The sequence below is a fragment of the Pteropus medius genome, unplaced genomic scaffold (genome assembly GCF_902729225.1).
Source record: "Pteropus medius unplaced genomic scaffold, Ma_sr-lr_union100, whole genome shotgun sequence".
NCBI lineage: Eukaryota > Metazoa > Chordata > Mammalia > Chiroptera > Pteropodidae > Pteropus > Pteropus medius.
The window spans coordinates 1,650,682-1,657,640 of record NW_024355523.1 but is presented as its reverse complement, the minus strand read 5'-3'; positions in this window follow the sequence as shown (position 1 = coordinate 1,657,640).

Below are 6,959 nucleotides of genomic sequence, written 5' to 3'. Positions count from 1 at the left end.
TGCAACCAATGACTGAAAATCCTTCTTTGGTAGGAAAATTTTAGTAGGGGATAGAAACAGCAAATATCCCCAGTTGATTATGGTCTAACCTGTAGGAAACTATTTAACAGTCATCCACAATACTGTTTTAGCACAAGCTTTAATGTGCATAGAAACCACCTGGGAATCTCTTTAAAATGTAGATTTCTGATTCAGTACATCTGGAGAAGGGGCTGAGATTCTGCCTTTCTGAAAATCTCCGTGGTGATGCCAGTGCTGTTGGTCCATGACTGTATGTGAGTAGCAAGGGACTAGTGGATCCTCTGAGTCCCGCCTGGAGAAACAGGAAAAAGGCCATGCAGGCAGCTCCCACTGCACAGCTGGAACAGGTGGACCTCACTTTATTTTACATATTGGAGAATACATATTTAAAAGAAAAGCTCTACACTTTCTGCTATTAAAGGTATTTAAAAAGTCATATACAGCTGGATGCATATTTTAAGAGATTGTTTAATTTAGTTCAGAAAATAAAGTCTACTATGAAATTCTTGCATTCATTTTTTTGGATACATACCGTGTACTAGGATTGGGCTAGGTGCAGTGCATATAATATACAACTGAAACAGATAAGGTTACTGAACCTTACGGAGTGCATATTCAGGCCAGTGAAGCAGAAATTAATTGGGGGAAAATATATACTCTACATAACAGAAAAAAAATAATGATTGTCAACTGCGATAAGTGATTTAAAGAAAAATTTGTGCTCATATTTGAAAGATGAAAGAGTTAACCATGTTAAGGCTAAGAGAGGAACATTACAGATAGAAAAAACAGTATACACAGAGGACCTGAGGAAGAAAAGAACTTGGAAACAGGGCCAATGAGGCTGGAGCATGGAGCCAGCAGAGAGTTACCAAGAGGGAGACTGAAGAGGTAGGCAGGAGCCACATAATTGAGGCCTCATATATTAGGGAAGGATTTGGTGCTTTATACTATTACATTTTATTACTAATATTACTTTATACTAATATTAATAGAAAATTTTGGTAAAATTTAAGCAAGGAAATGATAACATTTTTATTTTTAAATGATCGCTCTGGGGATTTCATGGGAAACAGATTACACTACAGTAAGTGTAGATATAAAGAGACAGGTTAATATGTCATTGCTGTATTATAAGCCATATGTGATGATAGTCTTGGAATGAGGTAAGTTGTTGCATACAAGAAATAATTAGTATATAGAAATTAATTTTGATCTTGTGGTTTAGTGGATAGGGCAGGTGAAGAAGAAGGGATGATTGAAGTGACTCAATTTTGAGAGTGGATAACTGGTGCATTCACTAAAATGGGAACCCTGCAAGAAGTCTGAGATGCTTTTGGCATATTTCAAGCTGAAATGAAAAGTAAAGAGTTACATAGCTGTGTTTTTCAGAGGAGAGATCTATGTTAGAGTTTTGGGAGATTCTTGCCTAAGGATGATATTTAATATTCTAAAAATTGATAAAACTATATAGGAACAGAGAATAGAGTAAGAAGAGACCCTACAGCTAAGACTGGAAGAACTGTAGAGTTCAAGATCAGAGATAGAAGTATTAGTCATCAAATTAGACTAAGAAGGTATGGTCAGAGAATCAGAAAAAAAATTGGGAGAATGTGTTGTCAGAGCTACCATGAAAGTTGTAATTACCGGTAGTTTCTGATGTGAATGAAAGATCAGGTAAAGGTGAGGCCCAATCAATTACCATAGATTTAATGACTTAGAGGACATGGGTGGCTTTGGGAAAAGTTATTTGGCAAAATACAGTGTGGTAGGGAAAATCTACACAAGAGTGAGGAGGCTAGGAGAAAATAAAGATGGTGAATAGAGACACATTTGAGAACTTTAAGTATAAAAAGGAAGAAGAAATAACAAGATAGCTGTGGATAAACTGACAATAGAATATTAGCTTTGTTATGATGAAAGGTATTTGATCACATCGCAGTGATAAAGAGAAGTATTAATTCAAAAGATGTTGACACGACAAAACTATAAGTGCAAAAATTATACTAGAAAACTGTCAGGATAGAGAGAAGGCCCAGAATTAAGAAACATCAAGAGTTGGATCCTTCTTTTTTTTTTTCCTATTATGTAGTAAATGCTGAAAGGACTTACATTCTTTCCCACTACTTGCAACCCTAAGGGCCATAACTTAGGTCCTGCTATTAAGAAAGTCAAGGGTATGTATGATTGAGAGTCCATGATGGTTTTCTCTGGGCTGCTATAAAAGTCTGAGGTCCCAGCTATATCTAGATTTGGTCTCCCTTTTCCTTCCAAAGCAGCAAAATCAAACTTTTTCCAAATCTATGGTTCTATGAGTTGTATACATTTAAAGGCTACATCCTCCAACATATTTTAATACTTTTTATTTGCAGATAATATTTCTTGGAGAATGAACACAAATGGCTCTCTCTTCATTTCTCAACTTATCTACTATTTCAAAGACTATTCTTGGTGTCATCATTTGGAGGAGATTTTTCGAAAGGTAGAAATCTTCTTGTCCTTTTAATTTTATGCCCCCCGAAAACTTTGTAGAACCATTTACAAAAGTTTTTTGGGAATCCTGAAACTCTTAAGTCCTCTCGATGCTCTGTACCCAAGGAAAATGTAAAGGTTTCTTCTGTTGATACTGTCTGGTCACAGCCTTAATACATACCATAAATTTTCTCACTCTTGAGAGAGAAGTTCAAATTTCCTTTTTAGAAATTCTCTAAAGGTTTTCTTTACTACTTTAGGTTCAACATTCTTTTGAGACATCAAATGTGCTGACTCAGATGCCCACAATTGAGAGTATCTATGACACGATATTTCTACTTCTTCCCTGGAATTTAAAACTCATATGAAGCATCTCAGGTAGATGAATCCAAGTGGATTTGTGGTCTCCCAGCTCAGAGTCTGTACATAAAGTCTAGGTAAAGTGGAGAACAATAATAGAGTGCCATGCCGCTGCCCAGTGATCACTAAGGCTCACTTTATCTGCCTTTTCTTAATGGCCCTTGGTGAAACCCTGCTTTGATTTGACTTCGATCATAGTATAAGATGATTCCATAAAAAATGATAAGAAAGCTAGAAAAACACTTCATTTCTTATTTCTCTCAAGAACCTACTCAGTGAGTAGGAAATATTTAGTTCTGATGCATGTACAAAACAAAATAATTGGGCACGTTATGTACAGCTGGAGGTGTTTGGCTTCCTCCCCAAGAAGTCAGTTTTGCTGAGTCACATCCCTACTCTGTTTGTGATGAGGCCTGTCCATACCACCATGTCAAATGGCTACTACCGGCTCTATGCTGAGGCAATTAGGCCCTAGAACAGACCTTTGCGCATACAGGTCCATAGCCCTTTTGTGAAGATATATCTCACAGTAGAGATTAATTCTATTTATATCTTACTTCCAATAGTCCACTTACTCATGTTCCCTTCTCTCTACTTTTTCCAGGAAAATAGCATTATGATCTCTATGAATCTACTATTTTGCAAGGTCAATTTTAGACCAAGAACATTTTTGTACCAAACTTCCCAACTGCCCACTCTCCACAAATACCAGGCTAAAATCTCTACCCTAATGTTATGTAAATGAATGCTAAATAAAAGTTCTTTAAAAGTAGGCTTGTTTTCTCATTTTCTCATAAAGGTAAGTCACCCTCATCACAAAACAAATTTTAAGTGTAGAGAAACATAAAAACATTTTTTAATGAAGGAATAATATTTCTTAATCTCTTGTAACTCTCTTTGTAATAAGCCCAATTTGTTTTTATAAAGTTCATTAACTTCGTATGATCAATTCTGTTTCTGTTTTCTTTATTTTGTCTTCGCCATCAATTAATAGCAATAAAAAATGCCCGAAATATGATTTTTTGTTTTATAATATTCCACCAGGCATTATAGCATATATCATATATTTTATAGTACATATTATTTAAGCTTTTATATTTTGTTTTCAATATTTATTTCCTACACACTGTGTAATGATGAATATTTTTATGCTTTTACTTTGTCTAGGTATAAGTTTATTTTCTTAGAAAGCATTCCTAAAAGTGGAATTTCTAGATGCAAGTATAAATACTTTTACACTTTTTATTGTCAAAATTATATGCCAAATTTTATCAATGCAACAAATCTAAGGTAATGAATGACAAAGAAATCAAATGTCTCTTTTTAATCAAGGTACTAACTTAATATAGGAAAATCAAATTCATTGATACATTTTTTTTCCATTGGCATTTTTTTGTTATTATTGGACTTTTAACATTTTTATTAGCTAGTTTTTATGTGAATTATTAATTCATATTATTTTCCCATTTTGTTACAAGTCTTGTGTGTTTTTCTTATCAACTTATGTAAATCCTTTCTGTATAACAGATTAGCTCATGGTCATATTTTAGCAAGCATTTTTTTAGTTAGTCGTTTGATAATAAATTTTGTATATATTATGTGACATATAAGCCACTCGAATTTTTAGTAATAGAATTCAAGTACATTTCTTTCCATTTGCTTCTGTTTTTCAAGCTTAAATACTGTACAATCCCAATTATAATTAAAATAATAATTTCTTATAATTTTTTTAAGATTTTTTTTTCTTCTCTAAAACATATATTATTTATTTGCTATGAACTATGGGGTTTTATTACTGAGTATATTATTGATGTTTTTCAGTGAATGTGAAAGATAAACTACTTGAAGCATGCTTCATTTTCTTACAAAGTGTAACATTGTCTTTAACATTAGTTTAGAATGTATTCTGGGCTATTTGTTTTTGGAGGATATAAAATAAAGATGCTAAATTTGATATGTATGTTAGGGAATCTTTCACTATCAGAGATTGAAATCCACTCAAACTAGCTTCAAAACAAAACAAAACAAAATAAAACAAAACAAAACCAATGGCATTAATGTCAGCATACAGCAGGTAATTCGATATTCCTTCAGACAGAAAACAAATAGGTGTCTGAAAATATGGTCTAGAAAATTGTAAGTAAGGAAATCATTCTCTCCGATTAGCATCTCCAATATAGAATGAGTCCTTCATTTATATCTTGCATTTATAAAATACTAATTGTGATATTTTTAAATAAATTGATTAAGTTATCTGACACCAGTTTCTAGGTACAAAGTGGGTACACTAACACTTGACTCATGTAGAGCAGGTGCAATGTTCTGTGTATGTTTTGCCTCCCTGTTGCACTACCTGTCACATAGTGGGCAACTGATTATGGTAGAAGTCATACTGTTACATGCACTGATTTATCTTTCAGGACTATGCCACATCACATAATCTAGTCACTGTGGTTTTATAATCTTCACTAGTCCTCCATTATTCACACTCTCCTTAGTTATTCTTGTATTGTATGTGCTCCTAGGTGAATTTTAGAATGATGTCATAAGTTTTCTGACAATTAAAATGGGATTTCAGTGGGAATTAAATATGTATGTTTGGTTACTTAGGGTAATATTGTATGTATTAAGTAAGCCACATAGTCTTTTTTATCTTTAAGCAGAGATTTATATTTTTTTACATATAACCTCAAATTTTGAGATGAGGATATTCCTGGACAAACTGTATTTTCTTACAATTTTAAGTAAGAATTTTTTCCTCCATAGTTTCCAATTGATTGTTGCTGTGAATGTTAAGAAAAGAAAATGGCAGGCACTATTAATTCTTAAATATAAATTTAATTCAAGATCTGTACTGAACATTCACTGATCCACAGAATTTTTCACATAATTTTCCTTTCGAAAATTCTACATATAAAATTTTATCATCTGCAAACCATAGTTTTGTCTCTTTCTTGCCAATATTCACAGCTTTTATTTCATATTCATGAAGTGCTATATTTATCATATACCTCTAGATAAAACAGGACAATTAAGTTAGTGACAGTGGGCATTCTTAACTTACTTTAATGGAAATGACTCCAGTATTTCATCATTAAGCATATTTCCTGTTGATTTAAGCTAGATTTTTGGATAATAAAATGTATATTTACATTGTTATTTTTCATACCATTTGTCTCTCTCTCAGGAATGAATGTTATTTTGGGCCTTTATGTAGAAGAGAGTAAATAGAAAGAAAGTATGATCTTTTTATTTGAACTACTGTTATTATATTAATAAGTATGCTGATATAAGCAATGATTATATTCTTAGGATGAAATCCTCTTTGACATAGAGAATTATTCATTTATTCTCCCCCTAAAATAATAATATTACTAATATTTTATTTAGAATGCCCATATTTATAATTATTGATTGGATTCTCATTTATTTTAATTTTGATTTATATCGATTCGATTTATTTTTTTATTTCTAACTTGGTCATAGGTTATTTTAAATAATATTTTTCAGTGAACTGACTCATATTTTTAATGAACCCTCGAATATCTGAAAATGTCTTATCCATGAACTCACTTATAAGTTCACCTAAAGACACATACAAGGGCCAGCCTGTATTTATTCCTTAGTAATAGCTTTTAAAAATTATCAAAACATAAAATTAAAAAAATTACCAATATATATCTATATATGTGTATTCATTATTTTACTTTTCAATCTGTAGACAAAAGCCAATTTATATAAGCACTAAAAAATGCTTTATTGTTTTAATACTGAGAACATTAAGACTATTTAAAAATATCCCATTACATTTGAAAGTTATAAAGAGGGAAATGAAGATCACCTGTGTTCTACAAGATGATTTGTATTCTCTCTTCCATCTTGCTGTCTTTATCTCCCTGTCTCCACATGTACAGACTCCCAGATGTATTTAGAAACATACTGTACAAGTTAATCTATGACTTGCTTTAAAAAAAAAAATTGCCTAGGATTAAAGTAACAGAGATGTAAAGCATCAGTAATATAAAACAGCATATGCTTAAAAATTGGGGGGAAGACAATCTAGTGCCGATTTGGTGGTAGTGGTGGGGTATCTCCCTCGTGTCCTC